The sequence below is a fragment of the Ovis aries genome, chromosome 5, assembly GCF_016772045.2.
Source record: "Ovis aries strain OAR_USU_Benz2616 breed Rambouillet chromosome 5, ARS-UI_Ramb_v3.0, whole genome shotgun sequence".
Taxonomy (NCBI): Eukaryota; Metazoa; Chordata; class Mammalia; order Artiodactyla; family Bovidae; genus Ovis; species Ovis aries.
The window spans coordinates 17,307,129-17,322,844 of NC_056058.1; the positions used below are offsets into that span (position 1 = coordinate 17,307,129).

At 52.7% G+C, this 15,716-nt stretch overlaps 1 protein-coding gene across 2 annotated transcripts in view; it reads right to left on the bottom strand.

The window, feature by feature from the left end:
• Positions 1–14,587, bottom strand: part of TNFAIP8L1 (TNF alpha induced protein 8 like 1) — a 25,494-nt gene extending 10,907 nt beyond the window's left edge. The window contains exon 1 of one of the 2 annotated variants that reach the window (XM_012178063.4): positions 13,219–14,561. The gene's annotated coding sequence lies outside the window, so the exon portion shown is untranslated. Of the gene's footprint in view, positions 1–13,218 lie in introns of both variants that reach the window. The other variant, XM_027969843.3, reaches the window with a different exon arrangement.
• Between the last annotated feature and the right edge of the window lie 1,129 nt (positions 14,588–15,716).

Consider the following 15,716-nt stretch of genomic DNA (forward strand, 5'->3'; position numbering starts at 1 on the left):
TTGGAACCCATCTGTTGTTCCATGTCCACTTCTACTTGATGCTTGACCTGCACACAGATTGCTCAGGAGGCAGGTCAGATGGTCTGGTGTTCCCATCTCCTGATGAATTTTCCAGAGTTTGTTGTGATCCACACAGTCAAAGGCTTTGGCATAGTCAATCAAGCAGTAGTAGATGTTTTTCTGGAGCTCTCTTGCTTTTTCGATGATCCAGAGGATGTTGGCAATTTGATCTCTGGTTCCTCTGCCTTTTCTAAATCCAGCTTGAACATCTGGAAGTTCACAGTCACATACTGTTGAAGCCTGGCTTGGAGAATTTTGAGCATTATTTTGCTAGCGTGTGAGATGAATGCAATTGCGTGGTAGTTTGAACATTCTTTGGCATTGCCTTTCTTTGGGATTGGAATGAAAACTGATATTTTCCAGTCCTGTGGCCACTGTTGAGTTTTCCAAATTTGCTGGCGTACTGAGTGAAGTACTTTCATAGCATCATCTTTTAGGATTTGAAACAGCTCAACTGGAATTCCATCACCTCTACTAGCTTTGTTTGTAGTGATGCTTCCTAAGGCCCATTTGACTTCGCATTCCAGGATGTCTGGCTCTAGGTGAGTGATCACACCATCGTGGTTATCTGGATCATAAAGATCTTTTTTGTATAGCTCTCCTGTGTATTCTTGCCACCTCTTCTTAATCTTTTGCTTCTGCTAGCTCCATACCATTTCTGTCCTTTTTTGTGCCCATCTTTGCATGAGATGTTCCCTTGGCATCTCTGTTTTGTAGATAAGTCTATTTGTGCCATACTTTAGGTTCCACATGTAAGTGATATTGTATATGGTATTTGTCTTTCTCTGACTTAGTCCTCTTAGTATGAGAATCTCTGGGTGTCCATGTTGCTGCATATGGCATTATTTCATTCTTTTCTGAGAGACAGTCCATTGTATATGCACACCACATCTTCACCCACTCATCTGTTGATGGACCCTTAGGTTGCTCCCATGTCCTGTCTATTGTAAATAGTGCTTCTATGAACATAGAGGTGCATGTATCTTTTCGAGTTATAGTTTTGTCCAGATATGTGCCCAGGAGTGGGATTGCTAGGTCATCTGCCAGCACTATTTTTAGATTTTTGAGGAACCTGCATACTGTTCTCCATAGTGACTGCACCAATTTCCATTTTCACTAATAGTATGGAAGGGTTCCCTTTTCTCCACACCCTGTCCAGCATTTGTTATTGACCTTTAACGATGGCCATTCTAAGAGGATGACAGAGGCTGAGATGGCTGGATGGCACCACTGATGAGTTTGAGTAGGCTCTGGGAGATGGTGATGGACAGGGAGGCCTGGCGTGCTGCAGTCCATGGGGTGACAAAGAATTGGACAGGACAGAGCAACTGAACTGATTCTAAGAGGTGTGGGGTGATACCTCATTGTAGTTTTGATTTGCGTTTCTCTTCTATCAGCGATGTTGAGTGTCTTTTCTTGTGCCTATTGGCCATCTGTATGTCTTTGAAGAAAGGTCTATTTAGGTCTGTCCATTTTCTGATTGGGATGTTTGTTTTTTCTGTTACTGAGTTGTATGAACTGATTATATATTTTGGATATTAATGAGTAGGGCCTTCTGAATCCCACTACATGTGGGCCCTGGCACTGTAGCCTTGCTGTGAGCTGAGAAGGGCTCAGGATGAGTGAATACAGGGGGTCCTGGCTTCATTGCACAGCTCCATGAGACAGGGTCCCAGCCCCAGCCTCAGGTTGTTCAGGGTGGAGGAAGAGTGCAGTTAGCAACCCCCCATCTCCCCAACCCCTTGAGTTTACAGCAGACATCCCTGAGGCCTTAGTCAGGCCCTGGATGAGTCAGGGGGCAGCAGCTGGCTGGGGGTTCCCCAGGGCCATTTGTGGGGTTTTTGGAAGCACAGCGTTCTGATGACTCCTTCGATACAGAAACACTGACATGCATCAGCTTCCGCCCAGGAAAGGACCAGGAAGGTGCCCGAGGTGAGTGGCAGCTGGTGCACTTGGAACAGCAGCCACGCCTCCGACTGCAGAAGCCTGGACCTCTGCCTGTCCCTTGTGTCCTGCCTGCCATGGCCGTCTTCCAGATCTCCCAGGCTCTGAAGCCTCCCCCTCAGCACCAGAATTCTTCCTAAACTGAACATCTGGGCATAGTCCTTTCCTTCTAAGAACCAGCTGGAAGCTCCTCATGGCTCTTGAGACCAAGCCCCACACTCCATTTGGGTCCCTGCCTCTTCCCTGGTGAACTATACATTCCTCAATACCTTAGCCCTCAAACCCCTGCCTCTTCCTTGGTGGACTCATATATATGCCCCAAAGCCCTGGCCCCCAAGCCCCTGCCTCTTTCCCTGGCAGCTTCATCCCTCAGCTCAGCCTGGACACCACCTCTAGGAAGCCATCCCTGAACAGCCAAACTGACAGCGAGGCCCCTCCTATGGGTCACCCAGCACCCCAGGCATCCCCCATCCCTGCTGCACACCCTGGCTTTGCTGCCTTAGTGGTCTGCCTCACCACAGGTCCCAGGGGAGGTAATGGCTTGATTCCCTATCCACTGTTTCTGGAGACTCCAGAAACATCTGCCCAATGAATGAGGTAGCCTGAGACCCGCCCCCAGCCTTCCCCCGCTGCTGCCCCAGGCTCTGGTCAGAATCCACCCCCACCCCAGCTGCAGGCCAGCCAGACCAGGAATGCCATGTGGGTGCCCACTCAGCCACAGGAGCCCCCACAAAGCCCCTCTTTGTGTGAGCTCAGACGGCGGGAGGAGTCCCAACCCTCGGCCGCCCTCTTGCTGCCCACAGAGGTCAGGACAGGCCTGGTGATGAATGACCTGGGCCTCCCTCCCCCTACACCAGTCCCAGACCCTGTCACAGGCTGGGGCCAGAGTGGGGTGCGAGTGACTCGGCATCACATGGCTGGCCCTGAGCAGTGGCCGGTGCCTGTTTCACACCTTCTGCCTGGTATTGCACTGAGCTGGTTGCCCTTGCAGAGGAAACCGGGCTCAGAGAGGCTTAGCCATTTCCCCAAGGCCACACAGCAACACAGGGACCGCCTGCCCCACCCTCTCTGCACCGCAGCTACCTCTGCCTTCCCTAGTCAATGACTGGGAGTCACCCTCAGTCTTGGGGGGCTGGGAGATATCCCCTGTGACAAAACCAGCCCTGATATCTGGGGCCTGCTCCTGGCTCTGACCATGTGGCCAAGCAACGTAACTGCCCTATGCCTCAGTTTCCTCTGTAAAATGAAAGATGGTGACTGTCAGGATGGAGAACTGACTCCATCCCAGGGCAGAAACTTGTGGCCAACCTGAGAGCCCCCCCAGGCTGTGACCTTTCCCTGGGCAAGAGGCTGGACCACTGTCCCAACTTCTGACCTTCAAGCTCTGCATCCTCTAGCTCTCTGAACAGACCTATTTCTCCGCTATGTTCTCAGCAAGGATGCCTTCTCACCAGTTTCTCTAGAACATTCTATTCTTTTTCTTTTTGATCACACTAGGTGGCATATGGGATCCTAGTTCCCCACCCTGGGATCAAATCCACACCCCCTGCATTGCAAGCACAGAGTCTTAACCTCTGGACCACCAGGGAAGTCCCTAGGGCATTCTATTCTGTTCCCTCTATGGGGACCCTTCCTGCTCTCATCACCTGTAAACTCCTGCTCCCCATTCAAGTCTCAGAGTTATGATCACCTCCTCCCATAAGACTTGCAGATGTCCTAGGCTGTGCCAGGTGCCCCGTTGGCTCCCATGGTTCCCTGGGCATCCGTCCTCCATTGCAGCCCTGAGCATTTGGTTTCAGCGTCCATCACACCAGGCCCTGATGGCGTAGGCAGGGGCTGTATGTTTCTCGCTCTGGTGGCCAGCCTGGGGCCTGGTACCCAGCAGGCACCCAGTAAGTGTTTGTTGAATGAATAAGGGGAGGGATGTCTGCAGACATTGGAACCCAGAGGGAACTCCCAGCACCCTGGGTCCCCCAGTTTACAGATGGACAAACTGAGTCTCAGAGAGAGGAGAAGGCCTTCCCCTGGATCCCAAGAACCCTGGTGCTCAGGTCTTTCTGCCCTATTCTGTTACTGTGTGACCCCAGCCAGGGCTCTGCCCCTCTCTGGGCCTTAACCTTCCTGTCTGCAAGTCCTGAGCTTATGCGTGTTGGTTCAGAGGGGAGGCTGGTCCTATTTACTGGCTTCGCCCCACCCCCACCCTGCCAAGCATAGGAGGAAGAGGGGTGGGGGGTGGAGTGGGAGACTCCACACTCTTAGCCCCTCCGGCACCTGGACCAGCCCAGCTGCATGGCAGCACCCCCCCCCCCCCCCCCCCCCCCGCCACTTCTCCTCCATCCATTGTTCTATCAGAAACACCGCCCCCTCTAAGCAGCCAGACAGGGAGATGACTGCTGTCCCGGGGGAGCACTCTGGGGACCAAAATAGACCCCAGCCTTCCTTCCTGCCAGCTGTGCTCATCCAGGTCCAAGGGCAGGCCAGCCAGGAGGGGCCTGGTGGGGGCAGGGCCTTCCCAAGGACTGCCCAGCGGACCCAAAGCCAAATCACCCCACTATCATCACAAGCCAGAAATGCCCCATGAAGCTTCCAGGGCTCGACTGGAATGTTCATTCAGGTCCTCAGTGAGTGTTTATAGAGCACCAGCTGTGTCCCAGGGCTGGGGATATGGGTACTAAGTCGCTTCAGTCATGTCTGACTCTTTGTGACCCCGTGGACTATAACCCTCCAGGCTTCTCTGTCCGTGGGATTTCACAGGCAAGAATACTGGAATGGGTTGCCATTTCCTCCTTTAGGGGATCTTCCTGACCCAGGGATCGAACCTGGTTCTCCTGCTTGTCAGGCAGATTCTATAGCTGGACCAGAAGAGATTGGGGCCCTGCCTCCCCAGGGGTCCTGGCCTGCTAGATCCCATGCCACCTCCTTGTTCCAAAATAATTTGGGTGCCCTCACTTCCCTGAAACAGAGTCCACAAGCAGCACTGTCCACCCACCAGTATAAAAATAAAGCTAATAGGTGTTGAGAACAGTGAGCAGGATTGTACAGGCGAACTCTGGAATATTTCTTTAAAAAAAAAATTTTTTTTTTTTGGCCATGCCACACAGGATGCAGGATCTTAGTTCCCCAAACAGGGATAGAACCTGTGCCCCCAGCAATTGGAGTTGGGAATCTTAGCCACTGAACCACCAGGGAAGTCCTGGGAGTGTTTCAGGTTCTGTGCCTTGATCTGGGTCTACACGAATGTAAAAAGTCATTAAGCTGGGTGGTTGCAAAGCAATGTGAATACACTAAAACCCAGCGAATTGTAAACTTTCAAGGAGTGAATTGTATGGTGTATGAATGATCTCGATTAAAAAAAAAAATAACATTTTTCCAAAGAAGGTATATAAATGGCCAATAAGCAGGTGAAAAGATGCTTAACATCACTGGCTAGGAGGAAAATGGAAGTCGAGTTCATAATAATATAATACCTCACCCAAAGAACGGCTACTGCCAGAAATACAGACAATAAACAGGGCTGACGAGGCTGGGACAAACAGAAGATGGTGCAGCTACCATAGAAACAGTTTTCTGGCAGGTCCTCGAACACACACAGTTACCACACGACCCAGCAGTTCCGCTCCTAAGCATCAACGACCCCCCAAGAAATGAAAATACATGTTCACATAAAAACGTACACACACGTGGGCATAGAGAGCAGCACATTTGTACTAGCCAAAACACGGAAACAACACAGACACCCACCCACATATAGATGCACAAACAAATGTGGTCCCTCCACACGCGGGAGCATCCCTCAGCCCTGAAAAGGGGTGAAGCCATGACACGCGCTACCACGCGGATGGACCCTGAGGACACGGTGCTCAGTGAGAGACGCAGACGCAGAAGGACGCACAGGGTGTGATTCCACTGGCGGGAAACGTGCAGAGCAGGCCGATCCACTGGCAGACAGAGTGGGCTCCTGGTGGTCAGGGGCTGGGGAGCGCAGAATGGAGAGAGGTTGCTGATGGAGACAGGATGTCTTTGGGGGTGGAAGAATGTTTTGGAATGTGAACACAGTGAATTTTACAATATGTGAACTATACATCATCAAGCTGAACACGCACTGCACCTGTATCCAAGGGACATATTTTATACCTTTGTGCCCCTTACTATATATTTGTTGTTGTTTAGTCACTAAGTCGTGTCTGACTCTTTGTGACACCCTGGACTGTAACCCGCCAGGTGTCTCTGTCCATGGGATTTCCCAAGCAAGAATACTGGAGTGGATTGCCATTTCCTTCTCCAGGGGATCTTCCCAACCCAGGAATCAAACCGGCATCTCCTGCATTGACAGGCGGATTCTTTACCGCTGAGCCACCAGGGAAGCCTATAATGCCTCACTTTTAAAATGTTCAGTAGGATTTTCCTGATGTCTCAGTGGTAAAGAATCTGCTTGCCAACGCAGGAGAAATGGGTTCGATCCCTGATCTGGGAGCAGCTAAGCCCGTGTGCCACAACTACTGAGCCTGTGCTCTATGGCCTGGGAGCTGCACAAGCCCCAGCTTCTGAAGCCCATGTGCCCTAGGGCTCGTGCTCTGCAACAAGAGAAGCCGCCACAATGAGAAGCCTGCCTACCTCAACCAGAGAGTAGCCCCTGCTTGCCCCAACCTAGAGAAGGCCCACACAGCAACAAAGGCCCGACACAACCAAAAATAATAAATAATTTTTTTTAATGTTAAATAAATTGGGACTTCCCTGGTGGTCCAGTGGTTAAGACTCTGTGCTTCTAATCCTGGAGGTGTGGGTTCAGTCTCTAGCTGGAGAACTACAAGATCCCACATGTCTCATGGCCAAAAAATACCCCGAAACATAAAATAGAACCAATACTGTAACAAAATTCCAACAAAGATTTTAAGGGCTTCCCCTGGTGGCTCAGTAATAATAAATCTCCTGCCAATGCAGGAGACACGGGTTTGATCCCTGATGTGGGAATACCCCACATGCCACGAAGCAACTAAGCCCGTGAGCCACGACCGTTGAGCCTGTGCTCTGGAGCCCAGGAACCGCAACTACTGAAGCCCGAGCGCCCTAGACAACAGGGGAAGTCACTACAATGAGAAGCCCGAGCACTAGAGCAACTAGGGAAAAGCCAGGCAGCAACAAAGACCCAGCACAGCCAAAAATAAATAAAATTATAAAATGGTTCACATAAGAAAACAAAAATCTTCAAAACAGAAAACCTCAGGCCCACTGCACTCAATGACGGAGTGAATCTGTCAGAGGTTTGCCCCTTAATGAAGCATCGCAGTCAACATATAGATGCAAATTTCTATCAAAAAAAGAACTCCAAAGGTACCATCTGTTTGTAGGATATATCGCAGGTTAACCTTAAAAATGCATTCCAGTATACATCAGGTGCAGACCAATACTGTTTGACTCCACTTATACCCAGAATAGTCAAATTCATAGAAAGTGCATTAGTAGATGCCAGGACGTGAGGAAGTTGTGAGCTGAGGGGCTGCCCTGAGCATGGCTGGATGCCTAGTGTCCCTGGTCCCTGCCCCTGAAATGCAAGCAGCACATCCTGTTATTATCACAAGTTGGGGGAAAAGCCCTCCGAATTTCCAAAACAGCCACCTAAGAGGGGTCACCCCTGCTGGAAGGAGGAGACAGCAGGAACCAATGAACGTGGAATAAACAGGGTAATTTCAGAGACAGATACGGCCTGGGGAGGGGGCAGTGACAGCCAGGGATGGCAGGTGACCTAGGCCAGCGGTCAGGAAGTTTTCCTGGAGGAGGAGCTCTTGCAGCTGGGACTGGAAGGGCGGGGTCTGAGGAAAGGTGAGCCAGGCAGAGGGAGCCAGCAGTGCAAAGGCCCTGGGGCAGGGCAGTGCAGAGGAGATGGAAGGCTCGTTCCCAGCCTCCTAGGAGCCCACTGTCCAAGTCCTCCCACAGCTCTGAGGTCTCCCCACCAAGACCCCAGCCCAGCCCCAGCCCCCGAGGGCAGGTTTCCCATCTGTGAAATGAGTGTCCAGTCGCTGAGTCCCTGACTCTGTCAACTCCTATACACCATGTTCTTCTCAGAACCCTGGCCTTCCATCCCTACTTCAGACTTTTGCCCTCTGCCAACCCTACGTGGTCTCCTTGGCTCTGACCTTTGTCCTTGCCCCCATTGTGGACACTCCAGCTCCGAAACTGACCAGACATTGACCTGGAGCCTCAGCTGCTCTAGACATGAGAGCGCCCTTTCCTCGCCCAGGCAGAGGCGGGGAGGCAGGACTCTGCGAGCCCTCCCAGAGGGGAAGGGCACCTGGCCCCTTTCAGCCCCCAAACCCTGGAAGAGGGCCGACCCCTGCCCCACCCCACCAGTGACCTTCCCAGTTCACCTCCTCTCTCACTGTCCCTGCAACATGCTGGGCACAGTCCAGCCTCGGGGTCTCCACCAGGTGGGGAGACTCTCCCCGTGGCCCTCCATCCAACCAGACTGAGCACGCTGGAGGTGGCCTCTCCACGCACACATTCCCAGTGCTGGACGCTGGGCATGGGGGTGATGGGGATTCCACCCCGACTCCCAGGGGCCCACTCTGCTCCCCGGGTGCACTGGGAATGCTACATCTCATCCCATTCACCACCTGCTGGAAAGTTCTTAGCCACCAGCTCTCCGGGGTGGGGGGCAGAGGCGGGGTTGGTGGGGGGATGTAGGTGTGTAGGTACATATGTATGTTTTCCATAAACTTTCCTGACATAAAGGATGTGCACCATGCAACTTAAAAAAATAGCAAACCTCACTGTAAATTTCACGCAGCCAGTTGATGCTCGATAAATGTTCTCAGTGAGTTTTGCCTACCTGGTGGTGGTGGTGGTGTTAAGTCGCTAAGTCGTGTCTGTTTTGTGGCTCCATGGACTACAGCCCACCAGGCTCCTCTGTCCATGGGATTTCCCAGGCAAGAATACTGGAGTGAGTTGCCTTTTCCTCCTCCAGGGGCTCTTCCTGACCCAGGGATCAAACCCATGTCTTCTGCATTGGCAGACGGGTTCTTTACCACTGAGCCACAAGGGAAGCCCAGTTGTAAAACGGGTACCAGTAGCCAATCTATGGTTGCTATGGATAAATGAAAGCAGTTCTGACATGGATGTCGCTGGATCTTCTCTTTCATATGAACAGAGAAAACTTGGACTTCACTTACTCACTTGTCGGCCAAGTAAGCAACTTTTTTACAGAATCCAACAGTGGTTTTCCAATAGTAAGGGAATACCCCCTCAAGGTTTTTTGTGCTATTCGAAAGTAAGCAACTAGAGACACACCATCCTTTAAAATTTAATTTTCATTATTGACATTACCTGGAATTATACCAGGGGTGGCAAACTCTGGCCAGCTGCCTGTTTTTGTAAAGTTTTATTGGCACTCAGCCATGCCCATTTGTGTACATATTAAAGCACAGCCTTGGACAGAGGCAACAGAGGCTGTACGGCTTGCAAAGCCAAAAATATTTACTATCTGGCCCTTTATAGAAAAAGGCTGGCCAACCTCTGGATTAGATGAAGACTGAACAATACATCAAACCCTGACTTGTAGCATCTGCCAATATCCATGGTGTAAATTCTTTTGCCACGGCCAGTTTCAAGCTTCCAACTTGACCACGGAGCTGGAACAAACTGCCCACCATTTCCACAGAACAGAAATAACCTCGAGAGCACAGAGGTCATTGCACAATGCAGTAAAATAATTAGAAAGGATATATTTTGTCTTTTTTTGGCTGCACTGCCTGGCATGCGGGATCTTAGTTTCCAGACCAGAGATGGAACATGTGCCCCCTTCATTGGAAGGCCAGAGTCTTAAGCGCTGGACCACCAAGGAAGTCCTGAAAGTTAGGATTTTTGACCATTTATGACCTTTGCTTTTGTATAAGTTATTTTGAAGTATTTAAGTCACATACCATAAAATCCACGCTTTTAAAGTGTATAATTCAGTGGGTTTTATATGTTCAGTGACCTGGGTAACCATCACCACTATTTAATTCTGAAACATTCTCATCCCTCCAGAAAGAAACCCCAGCCCTTGAACTTCCCTGGTTGTCCAGTGGCTAAGATTCCAAGAATGGGACCCAGGTTTGATCTGTGCTCAGGGAACTGGATCCCACACGCATGGCATATAAGAGTTTGTAAGCCATAGCAAAGTTCAAAGATCCCAGTGCCACCCAGTAAATAAAACACATCTATATCTATATATCTCACTGTTCTTTTCGGGGGAATGAATGATGGGTCTGCGTTGTTGCACCTGGGCTTTCTTAGTTGCGCCCAGTGGGGCCTACTCTGTGGCAGGGTGTGGGTTTCTCATTGCAGTGGCTTCTCTTGCTGGTGCACATCGGCTCTAGGGGCTTGGGCTTCAGTAGTTGCAGCACGTGGGCTCAGTATTCGCAGTTCACAGGCCCTAGAGAGCAGGCTCAGTAGCTGTGGTGCACGGCTTTAGCTGCCCTGAGGCATATGGATCCTCCTGGACCAGAGATCAAACCAGTGTCCTCTGCATTGCAAGGCAGATTCTTAACCACTGGACCACCAGGGAAGTCCCTTTTTTTTTTTTTTTTAAATAAAGAAATACCATCCCCATAAGCAGTCACTCCCCATCCCTTCCCCCAGGCCCTGGCAACCACTAATTTACTTTCCATCTCCATGGATTTGCCTATTTTTTCATATAAGTGGAATCACACATTCTGTGTCTGGCTTCTTTCACTGAGCATCCCATTTTCAAGGTTTATCTGCATTGTAACGAGTGTCAGGCCTTCAATCCATTTTATGGCTGGATAGTATTCTGTAGCCCTGTGGGTGTTTTTCTTCTTTTTGGCAGTGCCATGCAGCCTGTGCGATTAATTTATCCACCAGGGATGGAACCTGGGTCTCCTGCAGTGAAAGCTGGGAGTCCTAACCACTGGACTGCCAGGGAATTCCCATCCATACCTTTGTTTTAAACATAATGTATTTGACTGTAAGTTCACAGCCTGTCATTTTTTTTTAATTTATTTTTTCTTCCAGTTTTATTGACAGTCTGTCATTTTTAATATCGGGGATATTAACAACTGGGTGGCAAAATTCCCAACAATACAGCAAGTGACTCTGATGACTGGGGTGAGGCTCTGGCATGCCACTGGTCCACGGAGCAGCCTGCCCTCCACATGAATTCTTCATGTCCCAACAAAGGGCATCAATAATTGATGGGCCCACTCAGCGGGGCCAGGGCTACTGCCCCACCTCTCTCCCTCATCCCCAGCTACAGGGGCCCAGGGCAGCCTGGGCTGGGAGTGGGGGCTCCCGGTCTCCACCCTCCATGGTAAATGCCCCCACGGTCCCTGTTCCCATTCCATACCCTCCGCCAACACCAGAGCACCTGCTGTTTCCAGCCACCAGGGTACCTGCTGCTTCCAGCCCTTTATCAACCATTATTCAGACCTCAAATTGGGGCCCATTTGGAAATGTAGAAAGCGGGGCTAGGGGCTACCTGTTTGTCGAGGTGGGGGTTGGGGAGGGGATACCAGTGGTTCTCAAACCGTGTTTCCCAGAGCCTTCGGGGGCCAACCCAAGGATGGGCAGGGTCTGCCTGCCTGCCGGGCTGCGGCAAAAACTGAGACACTTTCCGCAGTGGTCAGGTCTCCACTGAAGAAAGAGCAGGGATTGGGCGAGGGACGGGGGTTGGGGGTAAAGAACGGATGGGCAAAAATGAATGTTGGGAGGCCGAAGCCCACCCCACTGCAGAGGACAGGAGAGACTGGGACTCAGGCTGATTTCTAACAGCAGGTGGCAGAGGTTCGAGGGTCACCTGGCAGGACTGCGGACACAGCCCTTTAGAGTCCGGCTCCACCCACTTCTCACCTCTCCGCAGCCTCCATCCTGTCTCTGGTCCCCGTCCCGGGTCCGGGGGGTCCTCTCCGAAGAAGCCGCCAGAGGGCGCCGGTGAACACCCGACTCCCCTCTGCCCTTCAGGGCTCTCACCTCCCTAAAGTCCTCCCGCGGCCCACAAGGCCATGCACGACCTACTGCGTCCCCTCCCTGCCCTCCCCTCCTTCCTCTCTCCCCCTTACTCACTTTGCTCCTGACATACAGGCCTCCTGGTTGTTCCACTAGCATATGGAGCCTGGTGCTGCCCCAGGGCCTTTGCATGGGTTGTGCCCTCTGCCTGGATTGCCCCTCCTCTCTGCATGGCTATTTCTTTCTTGCCACTGAGCTTCAATTCAAATGTCACTTTCTCAGGAGTCCCTCCCAAGTTCCCCATCTCAACAAACTTCCCCATCCATCTGTCTCTCCAGTCCTTCATGCAATTACAGTTAAGCCCAATGACTTTCTCTGGATGAATGTCTGTGAGCTGAATCCAGGTGGGAGGGAGGGGCGCACCACATGGACCTGGGTCGTTGCCGGGCCCTAGGCACCCTGCACCAGGCTTGGCTCACAGTAGGCACCCAGAACCAGTTTGTTGAATGAATAGATGGCCTTTCAGTGCCAGAAAGGAATTCAGAGATGTTGTCCAAGGGCCCCAGTATCCAGCCAGGGAAACTGAGGCAAAGAGAAAGACAGATATCCTAAGGTCACATAGAAGCAAAACACAAACCCTTCTGGAAGGGTCTCTTCCAGGTGGACACTCCCCAACCTCCACCGCCCATTTGGACAGAAGGGAAAAGTGAGGCCAGGAGGATGGAGCCTTGGAAGATCCCAGGACTTGGCCAGAGGTGCCTCCTGAATGCCTCACGTGGTGAGATTCTGGAGGAAGTCGTCTGATGGAGGGGTATACATGGTGGATTCTGGGGTGAAAGCCTGAGTTCTCTGTAAGGCCAAGTCCTGCCTGTCTCTAGGTCATCTCAGTCTGTAACACCTGGGGCTGAACCTGCACAAGCATGAGTCGTTTCTTCAGCACCTGCCTCTGGAGCTATTTCCATGACAATAGCAGGAGTTATGTCCTAGGCACCCTATTGTGGCCCCATTTGACAGACAGGGACATTGAGGCCTTCTGAATCCATCACATGAGATCACCAAGCAACCAAAAGGCCCCTCCCCTCCCCAGGCCTCAGGTGAGGAAACTGAGGGTCAGGCAGCCCCTGACCTGCCCAAGGCCACACAGCAGAAGGGGATACCACAGGGCCTCCAATCTGTACCTGCCTGGTTGGTCTTTTAACTTAGGGACCCCCACCCTCCATCAGAGTGGGGTTCGAGTCCCCAATTTGCCTCCCCTCAAGAGATCTGGGCACTCACCCACCACTGGCGTTCCAGGCCACCGGGCCTGCCAAGTGGGAGAAGCTCAGACCAGGTGTTCCTGTGGCTGGGACGACAATTCTTTGTTCTGGTTTCCATAGGTACAGCGTCCCTGGGTCGGCTCCTCCTCCGCCCCTCCCAGCCACCCAGCTGCCCAGCCCTGGCCCCGCCGGCCCTTGGCCCAGCCCATCTAGGCAACTTGTTATGTTTTAAAGTTGGCTCCTGGGCACCTGGCATTCAGGTAGAGGGAACAGCTCCTGCAAAGGCCCTGAGGCAGGAGGGTGCCTGGTGCGTTGGTGGAGTGTGGCGGCTGTGTGGCTGGAGCAGAGTGAGTGAGGGGGGTGGGAAGGAGGAGGTGGGGACCAGGGGAGAGACACGCAGGGCCCATGTTCCTGCATTTAATCCTGCAAGCTGCCCTCACTCCTGGGGGAGTTATTATGTCCCTCAGACAGGAAACTGAAGCTGGGAGAATGGAATCAACTTGTTCAAGGTACTGGTGGTGAGTGGCAGAGCAGGAACTCCGGTTTGTCTGATTCCAAAATCTGAGCTCCCCAACCACTGAGCTGAACTGCCCTCACCCTGCTATGCTACCGACCCAACCCCAAACCCAGGATGTTCACCTCCCCCAGCTGGGCTGAGACTTGCTCAGGAAGTAACCTCAGAGGCCTGTTTACAGATGGGGCTGCCCCTCCTCCAGCTGAGCCCCCCCAGGATAAAGCACACAGATCTGGGTCAGGTCAACTGCCAATTACCTCAGTGACGAAGCCCCAATTCACAGCTGACAAAACTGAGACCAAGGCTTCAGGCTATTGGGGAACTCCCAGGTGGCCAGTCTGGGTGGGCCTGGCTCTGGACTCCCTCAGCTGCCTGGATCAGCCAGAAGTCACACACATCCTCACCTCCACGTCTTTGGCCTGGCTGCCCACACCTGGAATGCCCTCCTGGCTCTGGAGTCTGGCCCTGGGACCTGGCGCCCTGTACTGTGAAACGGGCAGAGTCCATCAGAGTCCTTGTTTTTGGGTGTGCTCTGGTCTCAGAGCACTACCCATGTGCCGGGGGTGGGGGGAAGGCAGATCAGATCCAGTCTGCCTCCCCTGACCCACACAGCAAGAGAGACAGGGAAAGGGAGAAACAGAGAGGGAGATGGAAACTGAGGTAGGAATACTGATCGAAGGGGGGTTGTCGGGGCAGAGGGAGCGAGAGAAACAGAGAGATCAAGTGGCCCCCGAGATATGCTGAGATGCGGGGCGGCCCAGCACCGCTCGCTTACCTGTTCTCTGGGATTCAGTCGTTGGTTCGACCGTCGAGGTTCTGTCCGGCCGCCTCCGAGAGGCCGTTGCTGTGGCTGCGAGACTCGTGCCTGAGGACTGGGACCCGGCGGGGCGGGGCGGGAAGCTCGGTCCCGCCCTCCAATTGCCCCGCCCTCCTGTGCGGCCCCGCCCCGCCCCCGCCCGCCCGAAAAGGACCGCAGTGGGGCTGGCGGAGGTGGGGGCGAGGGAGGACATAGGCTCAGCCAATGGCAGCACGGGCGGTGTACGAAGAGTCCAATGAGAGAAGATCGCAGCGCGGGAGGGGTGGGGCCTGGGGCGGGGCTAGGTGGCTCGGGGGATTCCTCCGGAATCACGAAAGGGGCCGGATGCCAGCGGAGAGGCCAACACCGGACCAGTCCAAGAAAGGAGAGGAAGGAGACTTAAGAGTCAAAAACAGAGATATGAGGGCCATGGAGACAAAGAGAGCCAAAAAGAAAAACAGAACAACTCTGTGGCTTTGGGACTGCCCCTTTCTTCCACTGGGACTCCGTTTAAAGAACGGCCCTGGGGAACCCTTTACAGGGAGCCGATTAAAAATGTAGATTGTTGTACCCTCCAGACGGGCTGAATCTAACCCAAGGTTGAAGATACATCTTTCTGGGTTGCAGATAAATTCTCTAGGTTAGGTTTAATGCAGTCGCTACGCGGATGGACCCTGGAGATCCCACCAGGGGACTTCCCAGACCCAGGCACGATGTCCGTGGGAATGAGCCAGCGAGATCTGCAGGAGCCTCCAGGCCGCTGGCGGGGTGGGGCGGTGGGGCCAGCTGGGGCCCCCAGAGGATGCAGCTGTGAGTCCTGGGAACTGGACCCGGGAGCAGCTCCCAGAGCCCCTGCCGCTCCATTTCCTCCCGGAATCTCCAACCCTGGGTCCCATTTGCAGCTAGGACCAGGGGAAGCCAGAGCAGGCTGTACAACCAGTGCAGGTTGAATCCTGTCTTCTACGTGGGGCACACACAACCCTGGCACAGACTTCAGGAGGCAAAAAGAGATGAAATGTCTCTTTATCCCATCCTTTTTTTGTTGTTTGTTTTTTTAAATCAGGGGACTGAGACCCAGAGAGTGGAAGTAACTTGCCTGAGGACCTGCAAGCGAAAGTGGCAGGTCCAGGATTTAAACCCAGTAATTTTTGTCCCACCTCCTCCCATTCACTAGTTTCTCATCCGGGACACTATGTATTGGCATTCC